The 16,424-nt window shown below is 40.6% G+C and overlaps 2 long non-coding RNA genes across 2 annotated transcripts; both read left to right on the top strand.

Moving 5' to 3' along the window:
• Positions 1-4,484: 4,484 nt before the first annotated feature.
• On the top strand, positions 4,485-11,774 carry LOC145551916 (uncharacterized). The gene is made up of 2 exons (XR_014087793.1): positions 4,485-5,192; positions 11,552-11,774. It is a non-coding gene; the product is annotated as an uncharacterized LOC145551916 (long non-coding RNA).
• Positions 6,875-9,511, top strand: LOC145551915 (uncharacterized). The gene is made up of 2 exons (XR_014087792.1): positions 6,875-7,917; positions 8,165-9,511. It is a non-coding gene; the product is annotated as an uncharacterized LOC145551915 (long non-coding RNA).
• Positions 11,775-16,424: the final 4,650 nt, after the last annotated feature.

The following is a 16,424-nucleotide window of genomic DNA, read 5'->3' on the forward strand; positions in this document are numbered from 1 at the left end:
TGTTCAATTTAAACTCGAGAGTTAAGCAACTGAATACTGATAAATCATCTGTAGTTTCTTAAGTCCTGCATTGTGATGTGGAATGACCACTACCACTCCAATATAGCATGACTCTGGGTCTTTAAAGCAATCAGTGAACATTAACCTTTAGTTTGATTATTCACAAAAATACTTTATGTACAATGAACCACTCTGGAACATGTTTTTTTATTATTATTTTTGATTAAGTTGTTCAATTCCTCCCATCACAAGATACATCTTCAGATAGGAGGAATGTCAAAGTAAGATCACGCTTCACAAAAGTCTATTGTATGTATTCATGCATATTCTGCTTTTATATCAATTCAACCAAAACTAAGTTTTTCAGTGCTCCTAACACACATGTAAAATATATTTTAATGGATAAGATAGATTGTTTTCTCCAAACATACTTCTTTATGGTGAACAGAAGGTAAAAAGGTTTAGCTACAAAATGAATAAGAGTCAAAAGGCGGTGCTCAACAGTTGCTTTGCATTTCCATGGCACTCAGCAACTTGATTTAAATACAAAAACCTCTGCTATGCACAAGGGGAGGGCGGTGATAGGGGAACACAGACATACAGCGTTTTTGACCATTTTTGGCAGTGCTCCACTCTGACTACAACCTCTTGCTGAAAGCCCTCAACCTCCATGCGCACGGCAGAACAAGGTGTCAATAGCTGACGAAAATCACATTTTTTGTCCTGTGCTATTTAGTCAAAATTTAGTCTGATTTTATTTTGTCAAAATTTTAATAATCTAATAACAGTGGCACATTATTTCAGACATTTCCTACTTAGAATAGATATATTTTTATTGCATATTGTGTATAACCTTTTCTGCATGCTTGTTTATTTTTGTTTGTTTTTTTTTTAAATCTCTTTCTCACTGTTTATTCAATGTCACATGCTGTTTTTATTTTAATTATGTAGAGCACTTTGAAATGCCTTGCTGCTGAAATGTGCTATACAAATAAAATTTGATTGATTGATTTATGATAATAGATTACAACTGGTATGCTGTTATTCAGAAAGGAAAAACTTACACAAAAAACGAAACGGTTTGAGTGTTTTTTTAAACACAGATTAAAGAATCTCAAACTGGTGGAAAAAACTGGGCGGACTAGCCCTTTAGACATTTACTGAATCGGAAGCTTCATTTAGAAGCCATTAGCTTCATATACAAACCAAAGTCGGAGTATAAGGCTTTCTATGTGAAGGTGTCATGATCAAATTAATTACATGCCGATTTGGACAGTTTACAAAAACAAACTGTTTTTGAACAGCAAACAGAAAGGACTTCCGGGTCAGACCACTTGTCAAAAACCAAATAATGAAAATCGAAATTGACAGCTTTTCATTTTCGTTTTGTGCACTAAATGGGAAATCGAATAACGAGCAAAAAAATCCAATTTCCGATTTTGGTTTTTTAAACGGAAAACAACAAAACGAGTCTATTTCCGTTTTTTTCATTTTTAATTTCAAACGAAAAAACAAACTGCCTGAAAATACACGGATTCTCATTTTCTTTATTTTTGAAATTGCCGTTTTTCTAATTTTGTTTTAGAAACAAAAAAACAAAAAAGAACACATGCTTGTTTGGTTTTTCTCATTTTATTTTGAAACAAAAAAACCAAAGAACGAACCATACACGGATTTACACGGACCACCATTCTGCCAGTCATTCAAAGCCTATTTTATTTTATTTTTTTTAAGTTTTTCCTTTCTGAATAACATTAGCATGTTTAACAAGTTTAGAAAATGTGCTTTTATTTATTTTTATAATGTTTGAAATTTCACCAAATCCTGATTAACACTGAAGAATCCTTTTTTTTGTTATATTTTAAGAATTGTACTATTTATTTTGGTAAACACTACTACTTGTACTGTCACTTTAAGAGAGCCCACTGTGCCTGGATTGAGGGCGCAGAATCCAGAGCTCTGTGTTTGACGCAACATACTCACCAGCTTCAAGGTGGACAGGAAACACTACCTGTGTAAGAACTGCAGTGCAGGAGCCAATCATCTCTAAGGTGTTCATGAATAAGCATGCAACCAATCTGCTTTGAAGCGCCTATCATAGGTAACTGTGTTCCTGGCAGCGAAGTACGGGACAGTGCACCTTCCACCCAAATACGACCTGATGCCCCATCCTTCTCCACATCTGACACAAGTTACCGATGTGTTATAAAGAGCTAGGGAAGGCTGCGAGAAGCTCACACTTGAGGGTGATTCATAGCGCTAACACCCCCTCCTGATGGCTCTGATCAGCTGTTTCAGACCGCCCAGTGTATTTTCCAAGTTAGCACTGGGAGAAGGCAGCGGTGCTTTTTTTTGTTTGTTTGTTTAAATCTGCCTGGTACTGTACTGTCTCTACATGTTTAACAAATATGTAAAAAAAACATAAAACATATAAAAAGATTAACTTTCCTAACTACTAAATATTACACATTGAGCTGCTCTTAGTTGCATTATTACTAAGTAGAAAAGCATACTCAACCAAAAGTAGGCCACAAAAAAGTCACAGAACGGGGTCAAAGAAAGGTCCGCAGACGAACACGTGCTCAGCTCCACCTTCCGGAAGAGACCAGCTGCTCCAGGACAGATGATGCCCCCTGGTGGTGAACCAGTAACACCAAAAACCATAATACACAGGATTCTGAAGAATTGTTGTAATGGGTTTCCATGGCGGCGACAGACTGGTGACCTGTCCAGGGTGACCCCGCCTCTCGCCCGGAACGTTAGCTGGAGAGGCAGCAGCAACCCTCCTGACCCCACTGAGGGACAAGGGTGTAAGAAAATGGATGGATGGATTTCCATGGCTGACCTGCATCCACAGACATTTTTTATTTAAATTTCCCAAATACTGCCAAACTGGCGAGGTAGTCTTTCCTCTTTTCTTAAAAACCTTCCTTCACCCCAGGCCGTTTTAGTTTTTAAGCATTTATGAGGCACAGTGGCTGAACATGAAACTGAAGCATGAATCTGTTGTGTTTTATATATATATATATTTATACATAACGGATGATGGCAGAACAGATCAGATGACGCTCTCAACAACAGACTTATAGAAGATCTCCAGCAACCTTGCTGCAAACCTTGAAGGATTTTAGGTTCCTAAAGAAGTCCAGTCTGCTCTGTCCCTTCTGATAGATGCTTCACTGTTGCGTCTCCAGTCCAGTCGGTTGTCTAGGCGAACACTCAGGTATTTCTATTCCTCCACTTCTTCTTCCATGATGGAAATAGAGTTCAATCTAAACCTGTTTTTCCTGAAATCTACAGTAATCTCCTTTGGTCACATTAGATGAGATGATTGTTCCCATCAGGTCAGCGTTACACCAGCTGATGACCTTGCTGTGATTCACTTTGTCTGGTGTCTGATTTTCAAATATTTTATGTTTTGAGGATTTTTGTACATATATTTTGGCAGTGCTGTGATCATGTCAAAGCGGCCCACCAGCTCTCTGTACTCAGCCTCTTGTCCATCTATGATACACCTGACAACTGCAGAGTCATCTGAGTATTTCTGTAGATGACAGATGTCAGACTTGTGCTGGAAATCTGAAGTGTACAGAGTGAAAAGGTGCTTTGTGGTGCTCCTGCGTTGCTGACCACCTGGTCAGACACACAGTCCTTCAGTCTCACTAATTGTGAAGGAGTCTTAAATTCAGGTGATTGTTGAGGCCTCCACCTGTGTCTGATGGAGTTTCTCACAGAGCAAATCTGGCTAAATTGTATTAAGAACCCTGGAGAAAATAAAGGACATGATCCTCACAGTTCTACCTGCTTTGTCCAGATGACAGTGGGTTTGTTGAAGGCGGTGTATGATTCATATTCAAGTCTAATCCTGATACTTGCTTGTTTGCTTATTCTGGTGGATCAACAGGAGTCTCTAGGATAGCGTTTCTCAACGTGGGCGGTACCGCCCCCCAGGGGGGCATTCAGAGGACGGCAGGGGGCGCTGGCGGACATTTTTACAAAAGGGGGGCGCTGGGATGCCTTTGGGGGGCGTTTGGTCGAAGGTAAACTTTACACCTTAAATGCACAACAATAAAAGTTTAAACTTTGAGCAACTTGGTAAAACTGTATTGTGTAACATTAAATCATGCTTGGCTGCAACTGTATCGATGGCAGCTCTTCTTCTATTCAGTGTTTGTTAGCTTCGCCCGCTACTGGTAACTTCACCGCATCAGGTCAGCGTTACACCAGCTGATGACCTTGCTGTGATTCACTTTGTCTGGTGTCTGATTTTCAAATATTTTATGTTTTGAGGATTTTTGTACATATATTTTGGCAGTGCTGTGATCATGTCAAAAAAGCAACTAATATTAAAAAGTGTTCTAATGTCCGTCTGGATGCTGCCCGCTTCCATGGAAGAACAGAAAATCGCTCTTATAAACATGTAATTACTAAAATCACGATGCCCTCACTTTGTATCCCTCTGAAATGAACCCATTTAAATAAATAAATCCCTCCATGGGTGATACCACGATAGAGAGCGTTCATTTTATAGCGTTATTGATGCTGTAAGAGATTCAGTAGGAAACGGTAGGTTGAATTTTAATCATCAGAATCCCGGAGCTAAAAGGTTTACGTGTCATGATTTGGTGGTTTGTGGTGGTGAGAATGAACGCAGGGAGATCCAGGTAGTGGTGAAAAAAATGAGGTTTAATGATGAAAAGGAGAGTTCTGAACAGTTCAGGTAACAGGCAGCAAGGCAGAGAAAAAGCTAGCTCAAAAACATTGGTAGTAACTGTTAGACTGCAGACTGATATGGGAGCTGACGCCGACACAGGACTGGACAGCACAACTGTGAACGACCAGACTAACACCAGACAACTTGCAATCAACAAGGATCTGACAAGAGACAGACAACAGGTGGACTTAAATATACAGGGAGGAATCAGGGGAACTAGACACACCTGGGAAACAATTTGGGAGCAGACAGGACAACACAGAGACTCACAGGGAACAGGATCACAATAAACACAGAAAACTCAAATCCTAACATTACGTCAGTCTGCTTCTCCCCATCGATACGCGCTTCTCCCCATCGATACGCGCTTCTCCCCATCGATACGCGCTTCTCAACCGCTCCGCATCATATGGGGTAAAAAAAAAAAAAAGAATATGCGCACGTCGCAGAAAACTGAAATAGGAGAACCGTGACATATGTCGAGAAAAGTCGAGCTCATCCCACTTCCCCATGCTGGAGATTTTAGTTTAATAGTAATAACAAATAAAATTACCGTAAAATTAATGACATAGGTGACATCAAGACCCAACAATAGAGTCAGACTGTAATAAAATGAATCTGGTTGTGTGTGTTGTTATTGTGTCCTGCAAACTTTGCTTTAATTCTACTTTTTTCTATTTAATCATAAAAAATCATAGTCAGGCAGAAAGAAAGTCATGAAACAGGAAGAGCTGGTTTCCTGAAGAAAAGGGGAAGTTTCTGTCTTGCATCCGGCTAAAAATAGTTCAGACCATTCCTTATTTTAAAGCATTAAAGGTTTTTAAAGAATAAAATCTAAACATTTTGAGAGATTGGATAAAACCCAGAGTAAAATATTTAAAATAATGACTTATAATTATGCCAATAATTAATATTGGTTTAACCAGTGGTTGATGTTGGTTTGATTATAAGAATATTTACACTTACTCTTACACTTGTGGAAGTACTTAAAGGTGAAACAAGAAACTGTAACATGGTATCAGATTATTAGAATAACGAGTATTCTTGGTTTCTTGTCAGAAATGTCTGTAATAACTCACATTATGATTATAATAAGAGTAACTAATTAGTTATGGTTATTATAACATTATAAATGAATGTTAAATCAGAGAAACTAAAAGGTTATAAATGTGATTTTGACATTGAACTTGAAAAAGTGTAAAATGTTGTAACTGTAATTAAAGGTCACTGATGTTGTGTAGGAGGTAGATGGTAGGTGAAAGGTCAGGGGAAAAGAGGAACTGATAGGAGAACGGAGAAGACTAAAGCCTTATTGCTAAACTTCAACTTGCCTAAGAAAAGGTTGGGCAGGAAACAGAGGTAGGAGGAACTGTTGAGCAACTTGGGGACATTAGAACAGAGATCCGGTCATAAGGTCTCCAGGGTGATGGAGATGAGATCATCTGTCCAAGCAGTCAGCCAATGAGACAGGCACAGCAACAAAGCTAGCCAATGCAAACGCACCAAAAGGTGGATAAACCCTTTATAAGGTGGGTGCAACAGAGGAATCTTTGGTTGGATCCTTCAGGCAGCTTCGAGCCAAGACGGAGATGGACAAAGAACTCTGCAGCTGAAGAAGAGCCGGGGCCACAGAACCGAAGACTGTTCTGCACATGGGGACCAACCCGTTAGCCCCGCAACATGTGGCTTCAAATCGCACTTCTCTCAACAGCTGGGTTTAGACCCCCAAAGACAAAGACCAAGGCAAAGATGAAGATAAAGACAAAGGCAAAGAACAAAGGCAAAGAGGAAGAACTGGTGTGTTCCTTCCGTGGGACCAGGAAGATCGTGAGACGAGGAGAAGGGAGCTACAGAGCTGCAAGACAAGAAGCTGAGGACCGCTACGCGCATGAGGAAGTCACCCTGAGGCTGGAGACCTGCCGCTCTAAGTCAGTACTCTTCCTGTACTGGGAACCTCCTGCTGCTGCAACACCTTCTTCATCATCAGGCCAGTTCTGGGGTTCAAGATGCCAAACTCTGTCCGTCTCTCTCAAAGTTTCCCTTTTTTAGTTCTCAGTGTCAGCATTAGGGAAAGATAGGCTAGATTATTGATTTTACTTATTTGATTATTTCTGCTACTGAATTAAGCTGTACTGACCCTTGCAAATTGCCTTACTAATAAAATAATTAGCATTTAAGAAAATCTAAAGATGTTGTGGACGTTCAATTAATGAGTCACCTTAAAGTTCTTTGATGGTTGTGAAATAGCTATGAAGTTTGATTCTGGGAGGAAAAAGTAGAAATGTTTTATAGGTTGCTTTTAGCCAAAACTAAAATAATGACCTTGGGACTTAACTCTAAGTCACTAAATTTAATCTAGCCGTTAACAAGTGCCGTTATTTTAGGAGAGGAGCTACCGTTAACAGGAGTGGTTGTAGGGGTTATGTCGCTGTGAGGGCTACTCAGCGGATTGCCCCCCAACTGTAAAAGGTCATAACTTCTGGATCGAAGGTAGTCAGAGCTAGACGAGTCCTTTCCGACCCCAGTTTAAACAGATAATTCTCCACAAACTATTGCTAGGGTAAGACTCGAGTTTCTGGGGATTTTCCGGACCTGTTAGACAGAGAACTGGGCCGTAGTGAGTCCGAAGAGTTGTGAGGAGTGGGCGGGACTTACTATTGGGTAGTAACAGACATGGCGTCCCTGGGTGGGCCCGACCCTAAAGAGTAGGAGGGCCTTACTTTGACCAAGTCAGTAAAAACAGACGAGAGGGTCTGAATAGCTCACTTGGGAGACCAACTCTTAGGAAATAGAGTTGGGAGCGACTGATGAGGCTTGTCAGCCGCGACCCTTGCAGTAACTGTACAGCGTGCAGGCGAGGGAAAAGCTTCCGCTTAAGATGAACAGCTGCATCCAGAAGGGAAGCCAGTAGCCAACCTAGCCTAGACCCATCCCTGCTCTAAGGTACCCTGAGAGGCTTTGGGGGATAGGCGACTCGGAGACAAAGAGACCGAGGAGTATGACGCAAGGTCGTACGTCCAGAAGATGTAAGTAATTTCACAAGGAAGTGGTGAAATGCATCTGGAGCTCAAGGTCGAGCATCTGAGCACACGCATGAGGGAGCTCATTGGCGTGGAAATGATGAAGTGGACTGTTATGTCCAACAGAGAAAAATTGTCTTTGTCGGAGCCGAGAAGTGGGACAATACTCCCAGAGGACGGGAGGTCCCAGAAGAGTACGTGGATGAGGTCGTGCGGAGCGTGCATGAAGCCCTTGGACATGCAGGCGTACGACCCACCCGTAAGGAGCTGGATGAGCATGAGCTTTGGATCCCAGTGAAACAAGTCCAACGCGTGCTACGGGGCTGTGAGGTATGTGGACAATACAACGCAGGCCGCCAAGGGCAGCGGTTGGAAGGATTGACCATCAAAAGCACGATCCTCTGGGGCTCAATCTGCATGGATGTAGCAGGCCCCATGGATAACAGAAAAGAGAGGTGAGGAGTACCTCTTGGTGCTGATGGACATGGTGTAACGGTGACAGCTGAAAAAGAGCAGGTCTTCCCCTGCAGAGGAACTCCGTTCACGTCACAGAAAGCCGGAAGGCGAAGGCACTTCTCCTTTTTGCCCAGAGAGGGAAAGGGGAAGTTGCAGTTTACAGTGTCATTGAAAACAGGACAGAAAGTTTGGATTAAAGATCAAGATCGGCCTGTAGTCACGGTGATCAAGTTGAATTCAATGGAATGGATTTTGTGAAGCAAGTACTGCACTGTAAAAAGTATTACTTATGAAGAAAGGGGTCCACGAGGTCAGTGTTCAAGCCAGTTCTTAGCTAAAGCGAACCAGAACATTGCAAGAATCAAGCATCATGCCATCCTGTGTTAGACTGGCTACTATTACAGGATGATTGCCATTCAAAGAACAACTTCAAGGCTTAGGACTAGGAGGGCCCTGAAGAAATTGGATTATGCTAAAGAAGAACTCCTGTCACAAAAGGATGGATTAAACAGGAAAAGGGACTGAAGTCGTGAGGAAGGAGTGGCGTCATAGACAACCACCAAGATCAATCCTGCAACAAAGTGTTGAAATCACACCCAACACCTGGAAGCAACCTGTGGACTTCACAGAGTCCTGCCTGACAGAGTCCTGTTGCCTCCGACAACTCCAGTAACCCTTTAACGACCCCAGCGATGGAAAAGGATTATGATTATGGATAAAGAGTCATGCTGCTTATGCTTTTTGCTTTGCTCTACTGAACATCCAGAGTTTTTTTTATTTGAGGCTTTTTGCGTCAGCCCATCACCCTGTCCCTAAGGAATCTTCCACATCCTGAAGAACCAACGCTTCATTCAGCTGAGGATTTTTTGTCACTATTAAAGGATCAGAGCGACCTGGGTTCTCTTCAACATTCGTCACTTCCTGAGAGACATCAAAACTCCAAGGAGGGGGTGTCAAAGAGCAGTGGAGTTTGAAGGCTGCTGAGGCCTTGGTGACGACTGAGGATCTGCATCTTCACATCCCAGACTGCTGAGGCCTTGGTGACGATGGAGGATCTTCACATCCCAGACGACCATCTTCTCTTTCCAGGGGATGAGGACGTAGACCTGCAGGAGGGTGTTGGGTTCCCAGCATGTGAAAGGTCTGACCTCGCGGAGGGGGTGTCGAGAAAAGTCGAGCTCATCCCACTTCCCCATGCTGGAGATTTTAGTTTAATAGTAATAACAAATAAAATTACCGTAAAATTAATGACATAGGTGACATCAAGACCCAACAATAGAGTCAGACTGTAATAAAATGAATCTGGTTGTGTGTGTTGTTATTGTGTCCTGCAAACTTTGCTTTAATTCTACTTTTTTCTATTTAATCATAAAAAATCATAGTCAGGCAGAAAGAAAGTCATGAAACAGGAAGAGCTGGTTTCCTGAAGAAAAGGGGAAGTTTCTGTCTTGCATCCGGCTAAAATAGTTCAGACCATTCCTTATTTTAAAGCATTAAAGGTTTTTAAAGAATAAAATCTAAACATTTGAGAGATTGGATAAAACCCAGAGTAAAATATTTAAAATAATGACTTATAATTATGCCAATAATTAATATTGGTTTAACCAGTGGTTGATGTTGGTTTGATTATAAGAATATTTACACTTACTCTTACACTTGTGGAAGTACTTAAAGGTGAAACAAGAAACTGTAACATGGTATCAGATTATTAGAATAACGAGTATTCTTGGTTTCTTGTCAGAAATGTCTGTAATAACTCACATTATGATTATAATAAGAGTAACTAATTAGTTATGGTTATTATAACATTATAAATGAATGTTAAATCAGAGAAACTAAAAGGTTATAAATGTGATTTTGACATTGAACTTGAAAAAGTGTAAAATGTTGTAACTGTAATTAAAGGTCACTGATGTTGTGTAGGAGGTAGATGGTAGGTGAAAGGTCAGGGGAAAAGAGGAACTGATAGGAGAACGGAGAAGACTAAAGCCTTATTGCTAAACTTCAACTTGCCTAAGAAAAGGTTGGGCAGGAAACAGAGGTAGGAGGAACTGTTGAGCAACTTGGGGACATTAGAACAGAGATCCGGTCATAAGGTCTCCAGGGTGATGGAGATGAGATCATCTGTCCAAGCAGTCAGCCAATGAGAGGCACAGCAACAAAGCTAGCCAATGCAAACGCACCAAAAGGTGGATAAACCCTTTATAAGGTGGGTGCAACAGAGGAATCTTTGGTTGGATCCTTCAGGCAGCTTCGAGCCAAGACGGAGATGGACAAAGAACTCTGCAGCTGAAGAAGAGCCGGGGCCACAGAGCCGGAGACTGTTCTGCACATGGGGACCAACCCGTTAGCCCCGCAACATGTGGCTTCAAATCGCACTTCTCTCAACAGCTGGGTTCAGACCCCCAAAGACAAAGACCAAGGCAAAGATGAAGATAAAGACAAAGGCAAAGAACAAAGGCAAAGAGGAAGAACTGGTGTGTTCCTTCCGTGGGACCAGGAAGATCGTGAGACGAGGAGAAAGGAGCTACAGAGCTGCAAGACAAGAAGCTGAGGATCTCTACGCGCATGAGGAAGTCACCCTGATGCCCGAGACCTGCCGCTCTAAGTCAGTACTCTTCCTGTACTGGGAACCTCCTGCTGCTGCAACACCTTCTTCATCGTCAGGCCAGTTCTGGGGTTCAAAATGCCAAACTCTGTCCGTCTCTCTCAAAGTTTCCCTCTTTTAGTTCTCAGTGTCACCATTAGGGAAAGATAGGCTAGATTATTGATTTTACTTATTTGATTATTTCTGCTACTGAATTAAGCTGTACTGACTCTTGCAAAATTGCCTTACTAATAAAATAATTAGCATTTAAGAAAATCTAAAAGATGTTGTGGACATTCAATTAATGAGTCACCTTAAAGTTCTTTGATGGTTGTGAAATAGCTATGAAGTTTGATTCTGGGAGGAAAAAGTAGAAATGTTTTATAGGTTGCTTTTAGCCAAAACTAAAATAATGACCTTGGGACTTAAATCTAAGTCACTAAATTTAATCTAGCCGTTAACAAGTGCCGTTATTTTAGGAGAGGAGCTACCGTTAACAGGAGTGGTTGTAGGGGTTATGTCGCTGTGAGGGCTACTCAGCGGATTGCCCCCCAACTGTAAAAGGTCATAACTTCTGGATCGAAGGTAGTCAGAGCTAGACGAGTCCTTTCCGACCCCAGTTTAAACAGATAATTCTCCACAAACTATCTCTAGGGTAAGACTCGAGTTTCTGGGGATTTTCCGGACCTGTTAGACAGAGAACTGGGCCGTAGTGAGTCCGAAGGGTTGTGAGGAGTGGGCGGGACTTACTATTGGGTAGTAACAGACACATAGAACGGTGCCACGAACTATTAATCTATAATCAATAGACAGGTCTATATAAAGATATAATCCATGTTTCTGTCTCATATTTGTATGGCATTAAAATGACCTGGAACTTTAGTTTTTCCACTGAAAGCTCTGGTTTGAACAATAAATGCCATGAGGGTGAAGTTTTATGGATGATTCTCTGATGTCCCATTCTCCTGAAGGCAGCACAGAGCTGCACCACCAGAAACTGACAAACACTGAAGAGAAGAAGAGTTATGATTAATGTAGTTACAGTTCTATCCATGTTTTAATGTTGCAGAGCTCAGTCGTTTTGCAAATAGTTCAAAGTTTAAACTGGCATGTTGAACATCTTTTATCTGGTCATTTTGTGGAATATTTAACAACTAGAAAATGGCACAAAATAATATTTTTTCATTTTTTCCACTTTGGCTGCTGTTAGACCTACCAATTTTAAGTTGAATGTTCATTAAATTTTTCATACTCGCCTGTGAAAATAATTTCTATTCCCGTGACTTTTTTGTTCTCTGGGAAATTATTTTTGATGATAAATACAGAAACAAGCATAAAAATCAAAACATCTACAATAGTGATAGTTATATTAATGATAAAATAATAGTAAGTGCAAAGTAGCCTGCAAATTCTTTGTTGGGGGGGAGGAGGGACCTGGATGAAGGCTGGGGGGGCGCTGGGCCAAAAAAGGTTGAGAAACACTGAGCTAGTGGCAAAACACAACCGTCATATCCAATAGTGAACTTCACGTTCCGCAGGAAAATTAAACGTATATTTATACATCAAAACACTCACCTTGTACCCTCATCAACCAAGTGCTAACTAACTGATTGTCTACACCTTAATTTGAACTACTCCTTAATTATCGCCTTTTCACTCCGACACGTCCGCTTTCTCTCTGCACGATGACCGATCTAATTTCTGCAGTTTTTCTGCAACTCTCTAGAAACAACTTTCTGTGAACACAGTAAGTGTGGGCCCAGCTTGGCTTTTCTTTTTCTATAATTTGTTACAACATTAATATCCCTAGGAAATGGAAGACAACTGTTCCACATGAAAGCCTTCCATTCCAATGAAATTGCTGCTATATTAGCATTTCCCCAGACCTGGCAGAACTATACAGCTTTTTATTTTTGAATAAAATGCGAAAGTCCGCTGAAAGTTGTCAGCAGACTTTTGGCAGACATTCAACTGAAATAGGATAATAAATAATTGGATGATAAAAAATACAATAACTTTTATTTTTTTATTTAAAGGAAAATTTCACAGTGCGTAGCTGTACAGCTGCAGCAGCTGCAGCAACAATCCATACTGTCTGTCAGTCACATGTGGGCAATTTAGAATCACACAGAAAAACTCCAAAAGGGAATCAAACTTAAAACTCTGAACTAAGAACTTCTGATCACATAATAGCAATTAACCATATCTGCCATGGTAAATCATCATTGATAACTATTGTCAGTAGTCCCCAACATTAATATGATTAGACCGCATGTAATCATATATACATATATGTACTATTGTTATAAAGGCTGAGCCAAGAAAATTTAGGTCTCTATCAAACAAGTAGCCCTTCGTGTTACTCTGTATCCAGTCTCAAAAAGGTTGGTGACCCTGGCTTAAAGGGACATTTTCATGTCCAGTTCCAACTCAACTTTACACAAACAGACATAAAGACTTTTTTATGCTTTGTCTTGTAAACCAGGTGGGCAGAGTAATTTGAATGACTATGACTGACACACACAGAGGTGAGTCTGATTAGTTTTGCTCACACTACTTTTTAAAATATTTATTTATTTATCCTAATGTTTCTGCTATATTTCTTGTTTTTCCTTCCAGGCTGAAAGTCTTCCTCCTTCATATTGGTGAAAACAAGAGCAGCACCAAAGACACTGTCAGGGTTCCTGTGTGTGTGTGTGTGTGTTGAGTGTGAGTGAAGCATCTTTTCCAGCGAAGATCTTGGTGAGGAACCTGGGCAGCCTACACAGGTGGATCCCATCAGCCCCATCAGTGGTGGGGATAAAGGAGCAGCAGAACCTTCACTCAGTGCTGGATGATTAACGTGCACCGGTAGTCTCTCAGCCCTCTCCTGTAGTCCATAGTACATGTTTTTGATCTGTCTCTTCGATATTTTTCCAGTGGTTTTAAAGTCCTTGTGTTTCCGTTTCTAGATCAGTTTCTGGATTCACCTACGGGATCTGTTCCATTGTTGTCTCCTCTCGTGTGGATCACCCGCAAGTCTGCCTGCCCGCTGCTCCCTCCGCACCACTCAATCGCTCCTGGGAGGATCTAGGAGAACTACTTTTCTGTTATTACAAGGAAATAAAACCCTTACCTTTATTTCGGACTTGTTGATTTGCATGTGGGTCAGAAGGTTAAAGCCCACCATGACAGACACTTCACTATCAGTGACCGCAAGACCATCCATGGCTGCTTCCAATGAACTTTCAAAGCTTCACCTTCAGTGCAAAGTACCATAAATGTATGACCTTTGTTGTATATTGCTGTCAGTGCTGTTTGATGTTTTGAAATAAAAGTAATTATATTCTGCAAATGGTGCTGGTGTTTTTGTAGCATCCAATGTCTTAAAATGAATTTGGAGATTATTGATGGACAGTAGTTTCTGGTGGAAAAAAAGTTTTATTTGCTCTACTGGCTTTTATTTTGGAGTGAATTGACAGAAAAGTGGGTAATGACAGAAGGGGAAGACCGGGAAGTTAACCCACGACAGCCGCATTGAAAACTAGAGCCTCCATATGTGGGCTGTGCTTAACCCCTGCACCACCACAGTATAGCCTGCCAGTATTTCAAAACTCAGATTTCTATGTTAATATATATTTTACACCGTTCTGGCCTGAATTAACGCATTCATAGTGTTAACTTTTGACACACTAGTTTTAGGGTAGATTAACACTGAAGCGTATTTGATTTCAGCTACTGTGAGTGTTGATTCAACTATCACAAATAACACTTTCAAAAGTGTAACTTCTATACCATCCAGAGTGGACCAATATAGACACTTTCAAAGTGTTGAATTTAACTCTTTATGAGTTGATGGAACACTTCCAAATTTGCTGTGTAACGTTGGAGCATTTATTGCCCAGCGCTCTGCGCTTGTTTCTAACGGATCTGCACTTTAATTTTTTTCCTCCCTCAACAGTCAGCTGTTATTCCTCAACTTAAACTACAATAAGTAGATCATAACCTTCTCTTTAGGTTTTCTCTGTGTGCTGCAAACTCATTAAATGTAAACTCATTAGAAGCCTGAGCCTCCGTCAGGCAAATAGTTCTGGACCGACCCGAACTAAAAATTATATATATATATATATATATATATATATCGACTAGATAGATTTATAGATGTGCGCACACACATTGTAAATTTTGCCCCCCCAGAGGTAGTAACCCTAACCCTTGGCCCCCACAACTTTAAAAGTCTGACTATCACAGCATCATACTATATGTTACATTAGTGACAGATCCAAGTATGACATGAAGCAGAGTTGTAATACTAAAAATTCTAAACTGAACCTGAAGTTAGCTTCATAAACCACAAATCCTGCTCCAGAGACTAGGCCTCAACTAAGTGTCTGTGTTTTATATTTCAGATTAGTACCAAAACAAAAAGTTAACTAATCAATTTATTTAAAAAAGGCACAGAGTCTGAGTTTCTCCTGTTTGTTTAGAAAGCATCCTACTGTCCAAATTAGATCACATGGTAACAGTTTGACTTCTTTCTACAGCATTATTATTTTATACATGTTGCTCAACTTACACATTAGAATAACAAAATAAGACATACACTACTTACTGATTTGCTCAGTAAAAGAGAAGTCAGATTCTATTAAGTGTTTTTTCCAAATTTTGAAAATTAGCATGTTGGGTAACAGGGTTGCAGTTTTCAGCAAATATTTCTTAATGCAATATTGAAATAAAGTCTAGTCCCAATCTCAGCCTGAAGCTGATTCACTATTTTCAAACTTTGGTCCCAAATCCAGAGCTAATCTCAAATTAGCTGCCTGCCTCACAGTCAATGACTGTTTCATGAAAGATGAAATCACACAATTGTGTCTAAAGGCACAATTTCTCATTTATTTACAGGGTTTTACAACATATAAAAAGCGGCACAAAGTTACTCCCTTTCCCAAATGAGGGATTGGTTTACAATCTACTGGCAAATCACAAACAGTCGTCTTATTAAGATTCCACACAGTGTCACATAGGAGAGTCACATTCTATTGGCTGTCTAAGATCAGAGTTTGGGCTGACCACCTATGGCTTGGAAGACCATGGCTGTCTGCATCAATGCCGTTTGGCTGTGGGGTGTGAAAGCAAGAAAACAGCATTCTCTAATGCACCATATGTTCTCATCAGCAAGAAGAGGACATCCACTCAACAAACAGGCTCCCAACAGGGTACAACTGACACACAACTTACACTTTGTTATCTGGTGTCAGGGGCGCCGCCAGCAATCTTGGGCCCCATGACAAAAAATAAATTGGGCCCCACCTACTGTTACAATTTCTTGAGTCTATTTGACCCATAAAAGGCAACAAATTTTAAAGGCTTGCATCTGCCTTGCTTTCTTTGATACTAGGACAATATTTACTGCTAGTGAACTTTACTTGCAACAATCTGCATGTTAGAGATGTGCCGATCAGGTTTTTTCCTGCCGATACCGATCACCCATGAGGGCCGATCACCGATACCGATCACATAATTATTATGTTTTTAATCATAAACACTACCGGTTACATTATGTGGAAAAAGAAACCATGAAATCACCTTAATTTAGACAAAAACTTGTTTTTAATAACTTTTTCCAAGAAGAAAACTAAACAAAACAGGCATTCTGCTAATTGTACTT

This window comes from Poecilia reticulata, chromosome 6 (genome assembly GCF_904066995.2).
Source record: "Poecilia reticulata chromosome 6, P_reticulata-male-v2, whole genome shotgun sequence".
Lineage (NCBI taxonomy): Eukaryota > Metazoa > Chordata > Actinopteri > Cyprinodontiformes > Poeciliidae > Poecilia > Poecilia reticulata.